At 40.2% G+C, this 24,200-nt stretch overlaps 1 protein-coding gene across 5 annotated transcripts in view; it reads right to left on the bottom strand.

The window, feature by feature from the left end:
- The window catches only part of PAK1 (p21 (RAC1) activated kinase 1), a 235,227-nt gene that overhangs the window by 207,912 nt on the left and 3,115 nt on the right, over positions 1 to 24,200 (bottom strand). For 4 of the 5 annotated variants that reach the window (XM_082627866.1, XM_082627868.1, XM_082627867.1 and 1 more), the window contains 2 exons: positions 18,143 to 18,409; positions 13,256 to 13,385 (listed from right to left, as the gene is read on the bottom strand). The gene's annotated coding sequence lies outside the window, so the exon portion shown is untranslated. The remainder of the gene's footprint in view (positions 1 to 13,255; positions 13,386 to 18,142; positions 18,410 to 24,200) is intronic. The other variant, XM_082627871.1, reaches the window with a different exon arrangement.

Here is a 24,200-nt window from a genome sequence, read left to right as displayed (position 1 = left end):
CCAAGTCTACAGTTGTTCCCAAAGTCCACCGCCTCAATTTTGGGATCATTCATTGTCTATTCAGGTATTCCACAAATGCAGGTACATCAAGTTGACTGTGGGGGTTTAGTCTGCTGCTTCCAAGGCTGCTGGGAGAAATTTCCCTTTCTCTTCTTTGTTTGCACAGCTCCTGGGGTTCCGCTTTGGTTTAGGCCCTACCTCTGTGTGTAGGTCGCCCTCACGCATCTGTTCCCATCCAGACAGGACGGGGTTAAAGCAGTGGCTGATTAGGGGGCTCTTGCTCATTCAGGCCTGGGGGGAGGGAGGGGTACGGAAGTTATAATTGGAATGCAGAGTGAGCATGTAGCAGCAGAGGCCAGCGTGGCATTTCAACAGCCTGAGGCGCACCATGTGTTCTCCCAAGGAACTTGTCTCTGAATCATGGAACCCTGGCAGTGGCATGCTGCACAGGCTCCCAGGGGGGTGTGGATAGTGACCTGTGTTTGCACACAGGATTCTTGGTGGCTGCAGCAGCAGCGTTAGCATTTCATGCCCGTCTCTGGGGTCCGAGCCGATAGCCGCACTCGTGCCCATCTCTGGAGCTCGTTTAGGCAGTGCTCTGCCTTCTTTTGCGAAGTCTAAGGTCTTCTGCCAGCGGTCAGTAGGTGTTCTGTAGGAGTTGTTCCACATGTATTTTTGACGTATTTGTGGGGAGGAAGGTGATCTCCACGTCTTACTTCTCCGCTGTATTGAAGGTCCCCCCTACTTTATTTTCTTGAAAATTTTCTTTGATATTATCACAGCAATTTATCAATTAAAGTAAATATAGTACAGAACTAATTCTAGAGGAAAAACAAACTGATGAATACCCAAATTACTCTATTGACTTTCATATGCTTTGTCAAGTGTCCAAATTTATGATGGAAAAGCATTGACAGGAAATTTGACTTCTATAGAAAATAACAACAAAGGGCCTCCCTGGTGGCACAGTGGTTGAGAGTCCGCCTGCCAATGCAGGGGACACGGGTTCGAGCCCTGGTCTGGGAAGATCCCACATGCCGCGGAGCGGTTAGGCCCGTGAGCCATGGCCGCTGAGTCTGCGCTTCCGGAGCCTGTGCTCCGCAACGGGAGAGGCCACAACAGTGAGAGGCCCACGTACCACAGAAAAAAAAAAAAAAAAGAAAGAAAATAACAACAAAGAAATCACCCTGTAAACTTAAAATTTATAATACAACAGAGGGAATTCCCTGGCAGTCCAGTGTTTAGGACTCCGTGTTTTCACTGCCAAGGGTGTGGGTTCAATCCCTGGCTGGGGAACTAAGATCCCACAAGCCATGCAGTGTGGCCAAAGATAAAATAAAATGAAAGCAAAAATACAACAGAGAAAATGAGGGGTTTTGGTTAGAAAGCTTGAAAAAAAGCATAATTTAAAGCAGTATTCATTCCAGACACAATACACGGAGGGACCATGATGTTCCTTCAGCTGTTCTAGGGATGTTCATGTGATGCCCACAGCATGATGGGGAGGTCTGTAACCAGAGTCCAGCTCCACTGCTTACTACTTATGTGTCCTTGGTCAACTTATTTAGGCTCTCTAAGCCTCAGCTTCTTTTTTTTTAAAATGGAGATGTAGATAACACACATCATGAGATGGTGGTAAGACTTAAAAGATATATGGCGGGCCTCCCTGGTGGCGGAGTGGTTGAGAGTTTGCCTGCCGATGCAGGGGACACGGGTTTGTGCCCCGGTCCGGGAAGATCCCACATGCCGCAGAGCGGCTGGGCCTGTGAGCCATGGCCGCTGAGCCTGTGCATCTGGAGCCTGTGCTCCACAAAGGGGGAGGCCACAACAGTGTGAGGCCTGCATACCACAAAAAAAAAAAAAAAAAAAAAAGATATATGGCAAGTAAAGCAAGCACCTAACACCTTGCCTGGTAGGCAGTCCATGTTCAGTACGTGCTCGTTCCCTTATCTCTCCATGCCCTTCCCAGAAATCCACCATATAAAAGTGGATCTACCTTTGACTAAGTTAATCATCAGGTCATTATACAGTAATACCATTTGCCACTTATTGTCTGTTTACTAGGAAACTCAGTGCCTGGCACATGGTAGGCTCTCAGTAAAGATATGCTTAATGGTTGGATAGTTGGATAAATGGATGGATGGAGGGATGGATGGCTTAATTTCCATCTTCAGATTCCTAGAGGAAGAGATACTGTGTTTGTTCTATATATTACTAAAGAATTCAACTGGGACCAGAAAACACAGTGGCAGTCCCTATTTATTTTTTGAGCAGAAAAATTGGACTTGGCTAAGCAACAATCTGGCTATTGGACAGGAGCCTTTGGGAAGAACAGAAGTGAAAAGGAGGCTTCTCTGAGCAAGACACATACTCTCTAGGTCTTTGGATGCTGCTGTAAAGAGCCACCCTCTTCATCCCTGGGTCTGAGAGGATAGCAGTCTGCCAGAGGTGTGTTGCTTCCCTCCTTCTTTCCCTGATGTTCTGAGGGTCAACAATGCTTAGGTCATAAGGGAGGGGTTGATGGGCAGGATAGCCCAGAGCAGTGGGGCTCCCACTGATGCCACCAACATCCTTGAGTAATCAATCTTGTGTGGAAGGCCTGACTCAGCCACACCAGGCCTCTCACATGCCCAGGCCCAGATGCAGTGCATGTGTTGTTTTCACTTAGTTGACTTGTAGTGAAAGCAAGAAGGAGGCAGAGTTTCACAAAATCAAGAAGAGCATTCTAACAAAGCTGTCCAAACATTGAAGAGGCTGCCTCAGAAACAGTGGGTTCCTCATCACCAGACCCTGGTCTGGAAGGAATGTTGCTATGGTTGTTGTTATGCTGGAGAGGGAATTCTAGCTTTAGGTCGATGATTGAGATGAGAAAAAGTCCTTCTAGCCTGAGATTTTGATTTCATTTGAGACACGCTATCAAAACTAGGCTTTCTACTGACACCTAGAGGCTTACTTATAAATATTATTACAAATCTGAGCCCAAGGAAAGCCCTATTCCTTCTTAGTTCAAATTTTCAACTCCATTTGGGCCTATAGGCTCTCCCCATCTCCAGATATTCCCAGGGGAGGAGTCTCAGAAAAAACTAAGTATTATGATCTTGCAGTAGCACCATACCTTGACACAGCTACAGGACCAGGACAGAAACATAGTCAGAGGAAGGTCCTTGTCCTTCCCAGCCTCAAGGAGAAGGAAACAGGTCATATACATGACAAAATAAGTTACCATCTGAGGTGGACTCACCCAAACAGCTAATGTGGGTGATCAGTGCCATGAAAATTGAGTAAATAAAAAGATGGGGTGGAAGGGCTTTCAGGGAGGGTTTGAAACTAGAGCTGGTTCTAATGGAGAAATAACTCAGGAAGGTAAGGCAGGGTAGGAACAGATGGCAGTGAGTGTAGCTCAAGAGCCTGGGCTTTGGAGTCCGACCCAACTTTGTTAAATTCTTCCTTCTCCAGGACTTCCCTGGTGGTCCAGTGGTTACGACTTCGCCTTCTAATGTAGGGGGTGCAGGTTCGACCCCTGGTCGGGGAGCTAAGATCCCACATACCTCACAGCCAAAAAAGCAAAACATAAAACAGAAGCAATATTGTAACAAATTCCATAAAGACTTTAAAAATGGTCCACATCAAAAAATCTTAAAAAAAAAAATGCTTGCTTCTCCTCATTAGCCAGTATTGCAACTAGTCTCTTAGAGTCTCTGACATCAGGTTCCTCCTCTAACAGTGGGGATACTCATGCTTTCCCTGAAAGCTTGATGTATGGATTAGAGGTAACACATGTAATTTGGTTTGCTCAGTTTGGGCACATAATAAGCACTCCAATGGCAGCTTGTACTGCTGTGGATTTGACTCAGGGATGGACCTGGTATGTTCAGGGAATATAACATGAGACAATTTGACTGGGACAGAGTGTTTGTGTAGAAGCATAAGAAGTGAGCCTGAGGCACGTTATGTGCTAGACAGAACCCAGGACTAGGAGTCAGGAGACCTCAGTTTGAGTTCTTGATCTCATTTCACCAGACAAGTCACTCTCACTTTCTCTGAGCCTCTCTTTCCCATCTGTAAAGTGAGATATTAGTCTAGAGAAGTATTTCTCTCCCTAGCTACATATTAGAATCATCTAGAATGCTTACAAAAATTCCAATGACCATGATGTACCCCAGACCAGCTGAGTCAGAACTTCTGGGGCTGGGACTCCAGACAGCAGACTTTAAAAAAAACAAACAGCTTTATTGAAGTATAATTGATATACCAAAAAAAGTACATATTTAATGTATTCAATTTGATGAGTTTGGACATATGCATACACCATGATATCACCACCACAATAAAGGTAATAAACATGTCCATCACCTCCAAAAGTTTCCTTGTGTCCCATTATTTTGTGTGTGTGGTAAGAATGCTTAACATGAGATCTACCCTCTTAACATTTTAAAATGCACAACACTGTGCTGTTAACTGTGGGTACTATGTTGTATAATAGGTCGCTAGAATTTATTCATCTAGCAAAACTGAAACTTTTATTCATTGAACAACTCCTCATTTTCCCCTTCTCCCAGCCCCTGGCAACCACCATTCTATTCTCGGCTTCTATGAGTTTGACTATTCTAGATACCTCATATAAGGAGAATCATACAGTGTTTATCCTTATAATACTGGTTTATTTCACTTAGAATAATATCCTCCAGGTTCATCCATGTTGTCACAAATGGTAGGCTTTCCATTTTTTTAAGGCTGAATAATACTCCATTCTATGTATACACCACATTTTCATTGCCCATTCACCTGTTGATGAACATTTGGGTTGTTTTCATATCTTGGCTACTGTGAATAATGCTGCAATGAATATGAGTGCGCTAACATCTCCTCGACATCTTGATTTTAATTCTTCTGGATATATACCCAGAAGTGGAATTGCTGGATAATATGGTAGTTTTATTTTTAATTTTTTGAGGAATCTCCAAACTATTTTCCATAGTAGCTGAATCATTTAAATTCCCAGCAACAGTGTACAAGGGTTTCGGTTTCTCCACATACTCATGAACACTAATCTTCTGGGTTTTTGTTTTCTTTTTTTAAGTTTTTGGCCATACCATGTGGCATGTGGAATGTTAGTTCCCCAACCAGGAATCAAGCCCGCATCCCCTGAATTGGAAGTGCAGAGTCTCAACCACTGGACGGCCAGGGTCCCGTAATCTTTTGTTTGTTTGTTTTTCAATAGCCATCTTAACAGGTGTGAGGTGGTATCTCATTGTGGTTTTGGTTTGCATTTCCCTGATGGTTAGTGATGTTGAGCAGCTTTTCATATACCTGGTGGCCATATATATATCTTCTTTGGAGAAATATATTTTTAAAGTCTTGTCCCATTTTTCAATCAGGTTATTTGTTTTTCTGCTACCAAGTTGTAGGAGTTTCTTGTGCATTTGGGATATTAACCCTTTAACAGATAAATGGTTTGCAAATATTTTCACAGTCCATAGATTGCCTTTTCACTCTTGTGATTGTTCTCTTTACCTTAAAGAAGTTTTTAATTTGATGCAGTCCCTACTTTCTCAGGCCATGCACAAAGATAATTCAAAATGGATTAAAGACGTAAATGTAAGACCTGAAACCATATAACTTCTAGAAGAAAACATAGGAGGTATGCTCTGTGACATCAGTCTTAGTAATATTTTTTTGGATATGTCTCTTCAGGTAAGGGAAACAAAAAATAAACAAATATGAATACATCAAACTGAAAAGCTTTTGTGCAACAAAGGAAACTATAAACAAAACAAAAAGCAGCCTACTGAATGAGAGAATATATTTGCAAATGATTTATCTGATAAGGGGTTAATATCCAAAATATGCAAACAACTCATACAACTCAACATCGAAAAAACAAACAACCTGCTTAAAAAATGGGCAGAGAACTTGAATAGGAATTTTTCCAAAGAAGACATAAAGATGGCCAACAGGCACATTAAAACATCACAAATCATCAGGGAATTGCAAATCAAAACCACAATAAAATATCACCTCACACCTGTCAGAATGGCAATATCTGTTATCAAAAAGACAACAAATAACAAGTGTTGGTGAGGATGTGGAGAAAAGGGAACAGTTGTGCACTGTTGATGGGACTGTAAATTGGTACAGCCTCTATGGGAAACATTATGGAGGTTCCTCAAAAAGTTAAAAATAGAAGTACCATATAATCCAGCAATTCCACTTCTGGGTGTATATCTGAAGAAAATGAAAACACTGATCTGAAAAGATATATGTTCCCATATGTTCACTGCAGCATTATTTACAATAGCCAAGATATGGAAGCAAACCTAAGTGCCCATCAGTAGATGAACGGATAAAGATACAGTGGAATATTACTCAACCATAAAAAAGAATGAAATCTTACCATCTGTGACAACATGGATGGACCTAGACCCTAAGTGAAATAAGTCAGAGAAAGACAAATATTGGACTTCCCTTGTGGTACAGTGGTTAAGAATCTGCCTGCCAATGCAGTGGACATGGGTTCAATCCCTGGTCCAGAAAGATCTGACATGCCACAGAGCAACTAAGCCCGTGTGCCACAACTACTGAGCCTGCACTCTAGAGCCCACAAGCCACAGCTACTGAGCCTGCGTGCTACAACTACTGAAGCCTGCGTGCCTAGAGCCCATGTTCCGCAATGAGAAGCAACCACGATGAGAAGCCCACGCACCACAACAAAGAGTAGCCCCCGCTCGCTGCAACTAGAGAAAGCCCACGTGCAGCAACGAAGACCTAATGCAGCCAAAAATAATTTTTTTTTAAATTAAAAAAAAGAAAGACAAATACTCTATGATTTCATTTATATGTGGAATCTAAAAAACAAAACAAATAAACAAACAGAACAAAACAGAAACATACTAATAGATACAGAGGACAAACAGGTGGTTGCCAGAGGGGAGAGGCGAGGAGAGGAGAGAAATAGGTGAGAGAGATTAGAGGTACAGCTTCCAGTTACAAAATAAATTAGTCAGAGGTATGAAATGTAAAGCCTGGGGAATATAGTCAATAATTATGTAATATCTTTGAATGGTGACAGATCATAACTAGACTCCTTGGTGATTGTTTTAAAATGGAGAGAGGGAGTTCCCTGGTGGTGCAGTGCTTAAGAATCTGCCTACCAATGCAGGGGACACAGGTTCAATCCCTGGTCCGGGAAGATCCATCACATGTCACAGGGCAACTAAGCCTGTGCACCTCAACTACTGAGTCTGTGCTCTAGAGCCCGCGAGCCACAACTACTGAAGCCTGCGTGCCCTAGAGCCTGTGTGCTGCAACTACTGAAGCCCACGTGCCTAGAACCCCTGCTCCACAACAAAAGAAGTCACCGCAATAATAAGGTCACACACTGCAATGAAGAGTAGCCCCCGCTCGCTGCAACTAAAGAAAGCCTGCATGCAGCAGTGAAGACCCAACGCAGGCAATAAGTAAGTAAGTAAGTAAATTAATTAATTAATTAATTAAATTGATAGAAATATTGAATCACCATATTGTATGCCAGGAACTAACATAGTGTTGTAGTTCAATTATACTTCAAAAACAAACAAATAAACTTATAGAAAAAGAGATCAGATTTGTGGTAACCAGAAGTGGGGGTTGGGGAGAGGGGACTTGGATGAAGGTAGTCAAAAGGACCAAACTTCCAGTTATAAGATAAATATGTAGTAGGGATGTAATGTACGACATGATAAATATAATTAACACTGCTGTATGTTATGTATGAAAGTTGTTAAGAGAGTAAATCCTAAGAGTTCTCATCACAAAGAAAAAATATTTTTCTCTTCTTCTTTTATTTTGTATGTATATGAGATGATGGATGTTCACTAAACTCACTGTGGTAATCATTTCATGATGTATGTAAATCATATCATTATGCTGTACACCTTAAACTTTTACAGTGCTGTAAGTCCATTATATCTCAATAAAACAGGAAGAAAATAAAAAGAAATTGAAGATGACAGATGGAAAGATATACTGTTCTCACAGATTGGAAGAATTAATATTGTTAAAATTGCCATACTCCCCCAAACAATCCACAGATTCAATGCAATCCATATCAAAATACCAATAACATTTTTCACAGAACTAGAACAAATAGTTCTAAACTTTGTATGGAAACAAAAAAGACTATGAGTAGCTAAAACAATCTTGAGAAAGAAGAAAAAAGCTGGAGGTATCACACGTCCTGATTTCAAACTATACTACAAAGCTACAGTAATCAAAACAGTATGGTACTGGCACAAAAACACCTAGATCAATGGAACAGAAGAGAGAGCCCAGAAGTAAACCCACACTTATATGGGCAATTGATCTACAACAAAGGAGGCAAGAATGTACAATGGGGAAAAGACAGCCTCTTTAATAAATGAAAGAGAAAACAGCTATCTGCAAAAGAATCAAATTGTGCTACTTTCTCACACCATATACGAAAATAAACTCAAAATGGATTAGAAACTGAAAATGTAAGGGCTGAAGCCATAAAACTCCTAGAAGAAAACAGGCAGTATGATCTTTGATATCGATCTTAGAAATATTTTTTTAGATATGTCTCCTCATGGAAGGGAAATAAGAGAAAAAATTAATAAATAAGACTACATTAAAATCTTTTCACAGCAAAGGAAACTATTAGTAAAACCAAAGACAGACTACTGAATAGAAGAAGATATTTGCAAATGATATATCTGATAAGGGGTTAATATCCAAAATATACAAATAACTCATATAACTCAACATCAAAAAAACCAAAAACCTGGGCTTCCCTGGTGGTGCAGTGGTTGAGAGTCCACCTGCCGATGCAGGGGACACGGGTTCGTGCCCCGGTCCAGGAATATCCCACATACCGCAGGGCTGGGCCCGTGAGCCATGGCTGTTGAGCCTGTGCTTCCGGAGCCCGTGCTCCACAACGGGAGAGGCCACAACAGTGAGAGGCCCGTGTACCAAAGAACCCCCCCAAAAAAACTGATTTTAAAAATGGGTAGAGGGGCTTCCCTGGTGGCGCAGTGGTTGAGAGTCTGCCTGCCAGTGCGGGGGACACGGGTTCGTGCCCCGGTCCGGGAAGATCCCACGTGCCGCAGAGCGGCTGGGCCCGTGAGCCATGGCTACTGAGCCTGCGTGTCCGGAGCCTGTGCTCCACAACGGGAGAGGCCACAACAGTGAGAGGCCCGCGTACCGCAAAAAAAAAAAAAAAAAAAAAAATGGGTAGAGGACCTGAACAGACATATTGTTAAAGAAGACATACAAATGGCCAACAGGTAAACGATACTCAACATCACAAATCATCAGGGAAATGCAAATCAAAACCACAGTGAGGGACTTCCCTGGTGGTCCAGTGGTAAAGAATCCACCTTACAATGCAGGGGACGCGGGTTCGATCCCTGGTCAGGGAACAAAGATCTCACATGCTGCAGGGCAACTAAGCCCAAGCGCCACAACTACTGAGCTCGCAAGCCTCAACTAGAGAGCCTGCATGCCACAAACTACAGAGCCCACGCACCCAGGAGCCTGTGCTCCACAACTAGAGAGAAGCCTGCGTGCTGCAAAGAAGAGCCTGCGCACCGCAGTGAAAAGATCCCTCATGCCTCAACAAAGATCCTAAGTGCTACAACTAAGACCCAACGCAGCCAAAAATAATTAAAAAGAAAGAAAACACACACAATGAAATATCACCTCACACCTGTCAGAATGGCAATATCTGTTATCAAAGAGACAACAAATAAGTGTTGGTGAGGATGTGAAGAAAAGGGAACCCTTGTGCACTGTTGGTGGGAATGTAAACTGGTGTACCCACTATGTAAAACAGTATGGAGGTTCCTCAAAAAATTGAAAATAGAACTATGATACAATCCAGCAATCCCATTTCTTGGTATTTATCCAAAGAATATGAAAACACTAATTTGAAAAGATATATGTACTCGTATGTTCATTGCTGCACTATTTACAATAGCCAAGTATGAAAGCAAACTGAGTGCCTGATGATGGATGAATGAATAAAGAAGATGTGGAATATATATACAATGGGATACTACTCAGCCATTAAAAAGAGAAATCTTACCATATGTGACAACTTGGATGGACCTAGAGGGTATTATGCTAAGTGAAATAAGTCAGACAAAGACAAATACTGTATGATTTTATTTGTATGTGGAATCTAAAAACCAAAACAAATGAACAAACATAACAAAACAGAAACAGACTCATAGATACAGAGAAGAAACAGGCAGTTGCCAGAGGGGAGGGAGGTAGGGAGATGTGTGAAAGAGGTGAAGGAATTAAGAGGTATAAACTTCCAGTTACAAAAAGAATGAGTCACAGGGATGAAATGTACAGTGTGGGGAATATGATCGATAATTATGTGATATCTTTGTATGGTGAGAGATTGTAACTACACTTATTGTGGTGATCATTTTGTAATGTATAGAAATAGCAAATCACTACATGTGTGCCAGGAACTAACATAGTGGTGTAGGTCAATTATACTTCAAAAGCAAACAAACAAACTCTTAGAGAAAGAGATCAGATTTGTGGTTACCAGAGGTGGGGATGTGAGGAGGGGGAACTGGATGAAGGTGGTCAAAAGGTACAAGCTTCCAGTTATAAGATAATTACTAGATATGTAATGTACAACACGATTAATATAATGAACACTGCTGTATATTATGTATGAAAGTTGTTAAGAGAGTAAATCCTAAGAGTTGTTGTAACCAAGCAGGACGCTATGGAGCCTTGCTGGGGGCAGAGCCCTCCCCCATATCCTCCGCTTTAGCTCCTCTTGGAAATACCTAGATAACAGTATCTGATGCATGTTTCCTGAGTTGTTTCACAGATGTGAGCACCCCCCACCAAATGGAAGGTGTTAACTACTTATGACCATGAGCACATAGCCCTCAGGCCTAAGGACTGATAATGTTAACCCCTGTGCCACCACCCTGTTACCTCACCATCACCCAATCAGAATTGTGCAGGAGCTGATCACATACTCTAGGACACCCTTCCCTCACCTTGCCCTTAAAAATTCTTTGCTGAAACCCTTCGGGGAGTTTGGGGTTTTTTGAGCTCAAGCCACCTGTTCTTGTATTGGCACCTTTACAATAAAGCTGCACTTTCCTTCACCACAACCCGGTGTCAGTAGATTGGAGATTGGCTTTACTGCACATGGGTGAGCAGACCCGAGTTTGGCTCGGTAACATTCTCATCTTAAGGGAAAAAAACTTTTTTTTTCTTTTATTTTGTATTCCTACGAGATGATGGATGCTCACTAAATTTATTGTGGCAATCATTTCATGATGTATGGAAGTCAAATCATTACGCTGTACACCTTAAACTTATACAGTGCTATATGTCAATTATATCCCAATAAAACTAGAAGAAAAAATATTTTTAAAAATTATGTGCAGGGCTTCCCTGGTAGCACAGTGGTTGAGAGTCTGCCTACCAATGCAGGGGACACGGGTTCGTGCCCCGGTCCGGAAAGATCCCACATGCTGCGGAGCAGCTGGGCCCGTGAGCCATGGCCGCTGAGCCTGCGCATCCAGAGCCTGTGCTCCGCAACGGGAGAGGCCACAACAGTGAGAGGCCCGCGTACCGCAAAAAAAAAAAAAAAAAAAAAAAAATTATGTGCAATCATAGATAAATGTATTAAAGCCATTAGCTATGATTGTATTAGGGTAATACTAGTTCTGCAATAGGTAGGTAGGTAGATAGATAGGTAGATATTATATAATGGCTACTATTTATTGAGTGGTGTCAGGCACTTTACCAAGAGCTCTTTATGTGCTATTTAGTATTTACAATGAACTTAAGAGGTAGGGAATTTACCGATGAAGAAATTGCACAATACCACGTAGCTAAAGGTGGGAGATAGCATTTTAACACATCCCTCTGACGTCCCAGAGGAAACTTGACCACTACATTCTACCATGTCGCATAACCCCACACATCATTGGAAATGGTTTCTTTTATCCTGCTCACTTGGAGGCAAATGTCAAGATCCCAATGCCCATCAATGGATGTATTTCTGGGAACTTAGGGACTTTTACACTATTTCTCGACAAGTATTTCTGGTTAAGATAGGTCAATTTCTAAATATCATCTATAAGTGATATATTACTTTTTATTCAATATTTTTATACTGAAACAGTTGGCCACAGGAGCAGGAGAGGCCCCCAAACCAACGAGTAAGACGCTGACACCTTGTGGCCTTTTTTATAAGGCCAGGTGTGCAATCTAACACTGAGGGTTGATTGCCCAGGATAAAATTCTAACCATGCTGACCACTTTGCCATTCTTCTGTTGTCTTCCTACCTGTAACATCATTTTGTTTCTCCAAATATAATATTAGGAATGAATCAACACAGCAACATAAGAAAATAATAAGAACTGAAGACAAAATAATAAAGTTATCCTCTCCTACTATTTACTAGTAGCATATCACCTTTATCAAGTTACTCAACTTTTCTGGGCTTGTAATTTTCTTATCTGCAAGATGGGGACAATAACACTCATCTTGTAGTACTGCTTTAAAACAAAATTAAAATATAAATGTAAAGATCCTGGCAAATTGTGGCCATGACAAATATTAGTTCCTTACTCCCTCCCCCTCTTTCCTAATCCTTCTTCCTTTCCTTGATTTCTAAGCCCTTCCCACTTAAGATATCCTAGTCTTCTGTTTTCTATGCACTTTCCTAAGTATTTTCTCCATTGTTCTTTCTGTTTCTGACTCCACCCTATCCCCACCCCCTCACACACACAGAACAGTGTCTGTTAGTTAACCCTTACTTGGGTAAGGTACAGCTCGGTAAGCCTCTCTATATTATCCAGCTAATCATCCCAAAACATCCCCCACTGGGTTTCACTGAGCAGTTTTCCCATTACTAACAGCATTTTATGATCCTGAGTCTGGTACCCTCAGATTCTGCTTGTCCCTTACCTCTGACTCTTTCAATCCAACCCTGGGAGACCTGACACACACACCTCAACTCCCTCCTGACCTCACTCAGACCACGCTCCCTCTCTCATTGCTCACTGGCCTCCTTCCATTTGCTGCTCCTTTTGGCTGAAAGGCTGTCCCGGATATTCACATGGTTTAATCCCCCACTTCTATAAATTCCTGCTCAAATATCACCTTATCAGAGACAACTTCCTTGACATTCTGTATAACTATATAAAATAGCACGAACACACAAAACCCCAGTTTCCATCCCCTTTACCCTCCTTAGTTTTATAGTACCTCTTACCACCCATAATATGGGTGCTGCACTAGAGCAAAGGTAAATGAGTTGGTAGCTCCTTAAAGCGTTCTTCTGTGGGAGGCCAAGGTTCACTTTGTGGGGCACTGGGTCCTCAGTAGTGGATTATCCCTGGAAACATTAATTATTACATGTGTTAGCTGCTGACAACACACGTAAGATAAAGCTACAGAAACTCACTTTGCATTCTTGTTGCTGCCACTCCTAAGCACTTAGTCTACCTTCCCCTCCATACATCTTAGAATGTCTGCTTCTTCTGGTTTCATCCAATTTTGGCATTTATCATTTAGGGTAGGAATTCTAAAGCCAGAATTCATGAAAGGGCTTCAAAGCATCCATGAACAACTTGAAATTATTGGTAAGTTTGGGGGATATATTTGTTTTCTGGGGCAAGATTGACAAGATTCAAGGGGTCTATGACTCCCTCAAAAAAAAAAGATTAAAAATCATAGTCTTAGGAATGACAGCACAATATTCCCCTAACTTAATACACATAATATTTAATCATTCTTGAGTATTATCCTCTCTTTCTCAATAGCCAAACACCAAGAGCAATGGGATAGTATCTACTCATTGCTAGCAGACTGGCTGGCACCTGATCCTCAATAAATACTTATTGAATGAATGAAGACTCCATGGTGGTAAGAGCTTATTAATTAGTCATTCTGTCCATAATCTTCATTGAGCAAGACTTGTTCTGGGGTAGGGGGTGTCTTGATAGATCCAGTTAGATTATTCACCATCTACAGATAAGGGAAGAATTAATCCTACTGAAAAACACAAATCTCACTTTTAACAGGGAAGAGCCAGTCACAATACACTCTGTAAGAGAAGTTGATTAAAGATGAAATAGCTAGTTGAGCCTCAGAAAGGGAACCGTGAATGGGAAGTTAGGTGGAGTGAAATTCAGAAAGAGGTAGCTCCCATAACCAGAATTCAAAGAGTTTATAATCCTGGCAAGAATCAGGCTTGTCCAGTTAAATCCAATACTAGAAATTTAGGCCTATGTTCAAACCACCCATCCCATCATTAGAGACAAAAGGAAGTTGAAAAACCAGTTGGTTGAGGTTTATATTTCTAATAGATTAAGTGTAATAAAAGGGATTTCTGGTATCTGTGTATTGTTAGTTTTTAAGCTTTATATAAAAAAATACACTCTTTGACTCAGTTCATTAAGTTGCACTTACTGTGTGTGTGTGTATTTTATAGATTTTTATATTTTGCATTTTATATTGAACAGATTTTAAAGAGATTTATAGATAGCAATAAATACCCTTATTTTGTAGACCCCGTTTTTCAGGCAACAGCATCCTTCGCAGTAAATAAAGGGCTGCAACAACAGCTACAAAACAGTGGTTCTGGGCTTCCCTGGTGGCGCAGTGGTTGAGAGTCCGCCTGCCGATGCAGGGGACACAGGTTCGTGCCCCGGTCCGGGAAGATCCCACGTGCCGCGGAGCAGCTGGGCCTGCGCGTCCGGAGCCCGTGCTCCGCAACGGAAGAGGCCACAACAGTGAGAGGCCTGCGTACCGCAAAAAAACAAAAAACAACAAAAAACAAACAAACAAAAAAAACCAGTGGTTCTTTGGCTCTGCTTCTATTCACTCTGCTTCCATTCATTCTTGTTTTTCCTTATTTTCTCTCAAATTTCTGTGAAGCCCCAAGTTCACCTGCAGAGCTCCTGTCTTCACCATTTTTTTCCAACTTGCTCTAGCTCTTGCTCTCTGCAGAAACCCCACTGTTTCTATTGAGGCTCAAAGGGCCGATGGACCTCTGGTACCTGCCCACATGTGCCTGCCCCAAGGCTATTAAGGTCCTACTTGAGGCCTTTTCTTTCTAAACCGTTGCTGAGGACTTCACCTTCTCTTAACATTGCCAAAACCACCAGTGCCAACTCCAAGCTCTGCTGAAACTTCCTGGTGTTCCAATTCCAGTTAAAAAAATTAAGAGCAACTTCTATTTTGTGTGTATGATATATTATTTATTATTTTAAATAAACTTTTTACTTAAAACATAGATTTTAAAAAACAAAAAAAGTTAGATTTACAGAAAAATTACAAATACAGTACAGAGAGTTCCTGTACACCCTATATCCAATTTTCTCTATTATTAACGTCTTACATTAATATGGAACATTTGTCATAATTAATGAACCAATATTAATGTTATTAGCTAAATCCATATTTTACTCATATTTCCTTAATTTTTACCTGATGTCCTTTAGCTGTCACAGGATCCCTTCCAAGATACATTACATTTAGTCATCATATCTCCTTAGGCTTCTCACGGTTATGACAGCTTCTTGGACTCCCCTTACTTTTTACGACCTTAACTGTTTTGAGGAATACTGGTCAAGTATTTTGCAGAATATCCCTCAATTGGACTTTGTCTTATGTTTTTCTCATGATTAGATTGGGGTTATATGTTTTGGAAAGGAAGCCACAGAAGTAAAGTGCCATTCTCATTACCTCATATCAAGGGTACATACTATCAACATGACATCACTGTTGAGGTTAACCTTGATCATCTGGCTGAGGTAGTGTTTGTCAGGTTTTTCCACTGCAAAGTTACTCTTTTCAGTCTTCCCCTCTCCCCTTCTTCCAGACTAGTCTCTTTGAAAGGAAGTCAATATGCACAACCCACACTTAACCAGTAAGGAGCTATGCCCAGCCTCCTTGAAGGCAGAGTATCTACATAAATTATTTGGAATTCTTCTACACTGGAGATTTTTATATTCCCTCCCATTTATTTATTTATTCAATTATTTATGTATATCAGTATGGCTTTATGGATAATTAGTGTATACTTTGGGTATAATCCAATACTACTTTATTTATTGTATTGCTTAAATGGTCGCTTTGGTCAGCTCTTTCAGTTGGCTACCATGTCCCTTTGACATAGCTCCATCATTTTTCTTTTTTTTTAGAACTTTTACTTTCTGGCACTAAAAGGTGCTCCTGTATATTCCCTGCCCCAGTCCTTGAATCAGCCATTTCTCCAAGGAGCCCTGGTTCCTTTTATGGGAGAATGTGGTATTAGAAACCAAGATCTGGGCAGTAGGTGCACTCATTGCTATTGGGGTATTCTTCCTCTAGGCCCTCCCAGCTGACAACATAAGGAAATGTATGTGTGTATACTAACCCATATATATACACACATAACTATAAATAGTTCTGTATGTAACATCTGTATCTATATTAAGCTACACATGAGTTCATACTGATATCTCCAACTGTAATTCATTACCATATGGAGCTTTCTAGCCTCTTCCCCTTGATTATCTGTAAACTCCCACTCCAACGGTGAGAAAGCTGGCTCCTACAATCTGCCATCCATTTACTTAATTATTCAGTTCCAGTATATATATATATTGAATTCAGATTTGTTAACTTATACCCCATGGGTACACAACTTTTTCAACTAGAGTACAGTGCTGATGTAGAGTTCCTTTGGCATTTAATTTTACAGACTCCACTCATTTCCAAAGTTACTTGGGTCAGTACCTTTTCTCCCACCCCCGTCAGTGAGGCTGTTTCACGGATTGATTGAATGATTTATTTATTTTAAATAAATTTATTTATTTATTTTTGGCTGCATCGGGTCTTTCTTGTTGTGTGCGGGCTTTCTCTAGTTGTGGCGGGCGGGGGCTACTCTTCATTGTGGTGCGCGAGCTGCTTATTGCAGTGGCTTCTCTTGTTGCAGAGCACGGGCTCTAGGCGCACGGGCTTCAGTAGTTGTGGTGCATGGGCTCAGTAGTTGTGGCTCATGAGCTCTAGAGCTCAGGCTCAGTAGTTGTGGCACATGGGCTTAGCTGCTCCACAGCTTGCGGGATCTTCCTGGACCAAGGCTCAAACCCATGTCCCCTGCATTGGCAGGCAGATTCTTAACCACTGCACCACCAGGGAAGTCTCATGTTTCATAGATTTATAATATAGTTAGATTATTTGTCCCATCCTTTATTCCATCTGGGATCCTCCAATCTCCTAAATTATTTTAAAATTTTGCATATATTAAGGTTCTATGGGTATATGCACGGTATCATATATCCATCATTACGGTATTATACAAAATGGTTTCACCACTGTAAAATATCCTCTGTGATTTATCTATTCAATCCTCCTCCCCATTGAATCCCTACTGATCTCTGCTAATGTATTTTATTGCTCTATAGTTTTGCCTTATCTAGAATGTCCTATTAATAGAATCATATAGTTTGTAGCCTTTCAGACCTGATTCTTTCATTTAGCAATATACATTCAAGATTCATCCATGTTTTTGCTTAGCTTGATAGCTTATTTCTTTACAAAAATTTTTTTTGTTTTAATTGTAGTAAAATACACATAACATAAAATTTACCATCTTAACCATTTTTAAGTACACTTAGTGGTATTAAATATATTCATATCGTTGTGCAATTCACCATCCATCTCCAGAACTCTTATTATCTTGCAAAAGTAAAACTCTATGCCCATTAAATAATAACTCCCCATTCCTCCTTCCCCCAGTCCCTGGCAACCACCATTCTGCTTTCTGTCTCTATGAATTTGACTACTCTAGGTCCCTCATATAAGTAGAATCTTACAGTATTTGTCTTTTTGTGACTAACGTATTCCACTTAACATAATGTCCTCAAGGTTCATCCAACTTGTAGTATATGTCAGAAGTCCCTTCCTTTTTAAGGCTGAATAATATTCCATTGTATGTTTATACCACATTTTGCTTATCCATTCATCTGTCAATGGACATTTGGGTTGTTTCTACCTTTTGGATATTGTGAATAGCTCATCCCTTTTTCTCAGTGAATAGTATTCCACTGAATGGGTGTTTCCCTTTAGTTCGAATTTTTTTCTTTTCAATTGCAGCCCTTTTACCTTATGACAGAGGCATGAATCCATGGAGGCCGAGCTGGAGGCTGATCTAAATGACAGAGACCATGATGCTTTCACCATTTCTTCTCCTTTCTGACAGTGGCTCACATCCTTGAACCAGGCTTGGGGACTCAGCTCTCTCTTAGCATGGCTTCTTTCCTAAGATACTCCAGGAGCTATATATAAATAGAGTCCTTAAGTCCTGCTCCACCAGTCCTCCAGCAATGCTTGAATCCTAAGGAGATACAGCATAGGCTCCAGCTGGGACCCCTGATAGAGAAAATGGAAGCACAAAGCAGTAGTCATTCCTTAGTGGCTGTTATAGACCAAATTGTGTTCCCTCCCCCCAAACTCATATGTTGAAGCCCTAACCCACAGTGTGACTATATTTGGAGATAGGACCTTTAGGGAGGTAGTGGAGGTTAAATGAGGTCAAAAGGCTGGACCTCTAATCTGATAGGACTGCTGTCCTTTTAAGAAGAGCAGAAGAGGGCTTCCCTGGTGGCGCAGTGGTTGAGAGTCCGCCTGCCGATGCAGGGGACACGGGTTCGTGCCACGGTCTGGGAAGATCCCACATGCCGCGGAGCAGCTGGGCCCGTGGGCCGTGGCCGCTGAGCCTGCACGTCCGGAGCCTGTGCTCCGCAACGGGAGAGGCCACAGCAGTGAGAGTCCCGCGTACCGAAGAAAAAAAAAAAAAAAAAGAGCAGAAGATACCAAAGATCTCTCTCTTTCTCACTGAGAACACAGAGGAAAGCCACGTGAGGACAGAGTGAGAAGGCCACCGTCTACAAGCCAGGAAGAGAGATCTCACCAGAAACTAACTCTGGCACCACAGTCTTGGACTTTCAGTTTCCAGAATTGCAAGAAAATAGACATCAGTTGTTTGAGCCACCCTGTCTATGGTATCTTAGTGGACTTATACAGTGGCAGAACTGCACCTAGTACTCAACCTGATTCCAATTTCAGAGTTCTTTCCATTCAGAAACATTGGGGTTTTTTAATTTTCTTTTTTGATTTCTATCAGTTTACTAATCATTTTTTTTTAAAAAAGGCATATATGCAGAACTAGTGTTTCTCAGACAGATTGCAGTGACTGTGCTTGTGCTATCTCCTAACACCTTTCATATCCTCTAGGATGATCAGAGAATCAGTCCATAGGTGTCTTCAGACTATAGATGTCAGTTCCCAACACTGACGATAGGTTGTACAACATCGACATTAGCAAGCCCTGATTTTCTGCTGCCATGATGGACTGAGATGAAAAGATTTCCCTGCTCCCAGTCTCTATTTTACTGAAAATAGGGAAGCTAATTTTATTTTTTAAATTTGAGGCTGTCTCATTTTTTCCTCAGATAACTGTTTTATTTTCACTGAAATTCACAAAAACAAAGTTCTAAAATAATTGCACATCAACAAAATTCGTATTTATTAATTATTGGAGATTGTCGTATTGAATTCTAAGAAGTTACAGAAACATTGCTTTTCTTTTCTTCTATTAGAGAAATATGAAAATAGAGATACTCACCTCTCCCAACCCCATGATACCAGATCACAGGACCTGAGCACTTCAGCTGTTTATAAGTTATCAATACTTTTTTTGCTCAATAAATGTAAAGTTTGATGAACCTTCCCTCCACACAATGGGAAAAGAGCAACTTTACAGTACAGAAACCTGGCAGACACTACCTTCATCAGGAGCTCAAAAGTAATTAACATCAGTAATAGGACAAACTGAAATCATGTCATCTGATAGGATACAATGAGAAGAGCATCCCATCATTTCTGTGGTATTCCTGTCAAAGATACATAACCTGAAACTAACATCTAGGCAACATCAGACAAACCCAAATTCAGAGAGGTGCTACAAAATAACTGACCTGTAATCCTCAAAACTGTCAAGGTCTGAAAGTCAAGGAGGGACTGAGGAACTTTTCCAGACTGAAGGAGATTATTGAGACATAATGAGTAAATGCAATGCATGATTCTGAACTGAATCCTTTTACTATAAAGGACAGTGCTGGGACTATTGGCCAAACTTGAATGGAGTCTGAGGGATAGATGATAGAAATGTAAACAATGTTAATTTTCTGATTTAGTTGATCTTATTATGGTTACATAGGAGTATGTTGTTGTTTGAGGAAATAAACATTAAGATATTTGGGTTAATGGGACATCATAATAATATCAGCAACTTGTTTTCAAATGGTTCAGGAAAAAACAGCTCTTTGTATATACTTGTAACTTTTCTGTAAGCTTGAGATTGTTACAAAATAGTTTTTTTAATGTAATGACTCAGATCTCTTCCCTAACATTCAGAGTTTTAAAGTTTCTGTCCCTGGTAACATCAAGCTGAAGGACTTGCCTTTACAAGCTCTTAAACATCCCATCTCCCTCTCTGTTTACAGATGCCACTGTAACGTAATTCTAAATTTTGGTGAGGTTTTCTTCCACCTTCATTTCTCTTTATCTTATGTGAGGCCTCAGTGCAAAATTCATCATTATATAACTTTCAACTGCTTGAACTCCATTTTTATATATTAGCCTTTATTAAGCACTAACTATGTGCTGGCCATGTACTAAGTACTTTTCAGTACTTAACCAGTACAGTATTATCTCATTTAACCTTGATGTCTTGCTACTTCCCTCTTCACAACCCAGCCTAGAGTACCCTAACCACCCTGGGCTTTCTCTCTGGGATTTTACAAACTGCAGTGGCTCTGTCTCTCTTTCCTTTCTCTTGACATTTTAGCTCCTACTTATCCTAAAGGGATCAACTAGAATGACTCTTTTTCCAAGGAGCCTTTCCTTAAGTCTGAGTAAGAGGCCCTTCCCTGTGCTCCTACAGAGTAATGTCCTCTTTTAACCATAGTAGTTTTACACTATATTTTAGTTTTTCTTCTCTCTTTTGTTCCCTCTCGTAAGCTAGGTAAAATCAAGGACTACATCTTCACTGTTATTTCACCAAAGCTAACAGGGTGTGTTACACTGAGTAGGTCCTCAAAAAAAAACATTTATTGAGTGAATAACTGAATGTATAAGCAAGGGAGGCTATCTACTGAGGGTCACCCTGACGAATCCACCATAGTCTAGGGTTATTTCTCAGTGTTGCAGGTCTGAAAACACAAGTGGATCAGTATCCAGAGTTGAGCTCTCTCTTCTCCTAAAGTTAAACTTTAGCACACTAATAAAGTCCAATAAAGGCCTACAGGAATCAATGAAAAGGGGCTCTCACTGACCTAACATAGAAATAATAAATAGCATATCAGAAATAATAATGATTAAATGTATTGAAACATATCAAATATATAAAAATCCATGAGTTCATCATGGTAACAAGGTAATTAGTCATAATTAAAGGCTGCTGGGGCACTAACTCATTCTGAATATTAATAAAGGATATTGATTAAATCCTGGATTTCCTTTACAAACTGAATTTTAGAGTGACCAAATTGTTACTAAGGGAAAATTCTTCTTTATAGAAGAAATTCAGCTGATATAGGAAAAGGAATGAGGGATTCAGAAAATCACCAATTTTCAACCCCTAATAAGTTAATAGAGCTATGAAAATAATGGATACTAAAAAGTGGAAGACTGATGGCATATTTATAAACCACTTGATCAATCTTAGTATTACCAAAAGTAGAACTATACATTATATGCCTTAAGTACACAGTGACACTTATGAAGTATTCTGCCTTAAAAAAATAGAAAAGAAAGAAACTAAACTTAATTAAACATTTAAATGTAGCTACCAGTTTGAAGGAAATGCAAGGGATAGAGGAAAAAGTTAAATGACACCATGTAGAAGCAGTCAGCCAAATCCAGAATGTGGGACATTCTACAGATCACATGACTTGGTTTCTCCAATAAATCAACAACATAGACTAAAGAAAACTAAGAGGCACAATAATTTTTAAAGAATGGGTTTTGTTTGGATTTTAAACCAAAACACATGTTTTGAGTCAATTGGAGAAATGTGAATTTGGACTGGGTATTAAATGATATTTAGAAAGTATCGTTAATTTGTTACATGTGATAGTAACATAGTGTTTATTTATTTTTTTTTTTTCTGCACTACGCGGGCCTCTCACTGTTGTGGCCTCTCCCGTTGCGGAGCACAGGCTCCGGACGCACAGGCTCAGTGGCCATGGCTCACGGGCCTAGTTGCTCCACGGCACGTGGGATCTTCCCGGACTGGGGCATGAACCCGTGTCCCCTGCATCGGCAGGCGGACTCTCAACCACTGCGCCACCAGGGAAGCCCTAGTGTTTACTTTTTAAAAAAAATATCTTTATCAATTAGGGATGCAGCCTAAAGTATTTATGTGTAAAATGACGTTTCAGTCAGGTTTCTAGCAGAAAACAGTAGCAATCAAATCAGGTAATTTAAAGAGAATTTAATAAAAGGATCCTTTTCAAAGATGCAGAAAGACTGTAGGGAAACTAGAAGGGATAACCCAGTACCCCTGGACTAGTAACAACAACTGTTAACACCCCTAGGCCTAGGGGTGAGGAAAGGGTGTGGTTATCAGAACCCAGAGACAGAGAAGTCTTGTAACAAGAAGTTGTGACATTTGGTTGAAGGATACACCTGGCTGCCACAAACCCTCAGAAAGGGAGCCAGAAGAATAGTACCTCAAGGTATTAAGCTCTTGGTGATACTATCCATTAGCAGAACCCAACTAGATGCTATTGGGTAAGGAAGTCCTTATGCTATTGGGTAATGCAGTCCTTATCTGCATTCTATACAGAGAAGTCTCAAGGGAATCAGAGCAGGGATGAGAGGCAGAGAAAGAGTGGACTGGGAGGGGGACACAAGAGATATCTAGGAAAAATGACAAGATGTATAGAATTTGCTTTAAAATACTCCAGCCTCCGCCCCACCAAAACTTTGAATAAATGAAACAAAATTGGCAAAGTATTGATAATCATTGAATAGTATATATAGTGAAAACTATATAGGAATTTACTATATATTCCCTCTGCTTTTTTATGTTAGAAAATTCTCATAATTAAAAGTTAAAAAAATGATTTAGTCCCTTAAGCATGAACTGAAATATCATTTAATTATTTAATGTAAATCATATTCTTTCCTGATAGTTGAAATTCTTGTATCCTCTCTCCAAGGTTTCTTTTTCCTGGTATTAAGAAGCATGGGCTAATGTTCATTGCAGCACTATTTACAACAGCCAGGTCATGGAAGCAACCTAAATGCCCATCGACAGACGAATGGATAAAGAAGATGTGGTACATATATACAATGGAATATTACTCAGCCATAAAAAGAAACGAAATTGGGTCATTTGTAGAGACATGGATGGACCTAGGAACTGTCATACAGAGTGACGTAAGTCAGAAAGAGAAAAAAAATACCATATAGTAACGTATATATGTGGAATCTAGAAAAAATGGTACAGATGAACCGGTTTGCAAGGCAGAAATAGAGACACAGATGTAGAGAACAAACGTATGGACACCAAGGGGCAAGTGGGTGGTGGTGGTGGTGGTGTGATGAATTGGGAGATTGGGATTGACATGTCTACACTAATATGTATAAAATAGATAACTGATAAGAACCTGCTGTATAAAAAAATTAATTAAATAAAATTCAAAAAAAAAGAAGCATGGGAAGTCAAATTAGTACATAACATGAAATCAGAGCAAAAGGAAAAAGACAATCTAGAGGGCTTTTTCAAACAAGCCAACTTCTGTAAAAATCTGATCTTATCCATTATATGTTGATTCAATTAGTCCAAATTTAAAGCATGGGTGGTGCCTTAAAATAATTTTAATTTATCTGCACTCTTCTTCTTCCACCATATTAAATGAAATCTTCTCTATTTTTTTTAATCCTCTCTCGACCTATGTAAAGCAAGGCTAATAATATCCAATGTTTGGCACAAAGTAGTGCTCAATAAATATCACATATTATTATAAGATTGTGTTATTGAGGCAAACTGTGTCTTATTAATGTCTGTGGCTCAACAAATTTTTTTTTTTAACCGAAATTAGAATTAACAGGAAGATAGGGAATTCCTTGGCAGTCCAGTGGTTAGGACACG

This window comes from Mesoplodon mirus (genome assembly GCF_964341445.2).
Source record: "Mesoplodon mirus genome assembly, chromosome: 7".
In the NCBI taxonomy this organism is placed as follows: domain Eukaryota; kingdom Metazoa; phylum Chordata; class Mammalia; order Artiodactyla; family Ziphiidae; genus Mesoplodon; species Mesoplodon mirus.
This window is presented reverse-complemented; position numbering and strand designations above follow the sequence as displayed.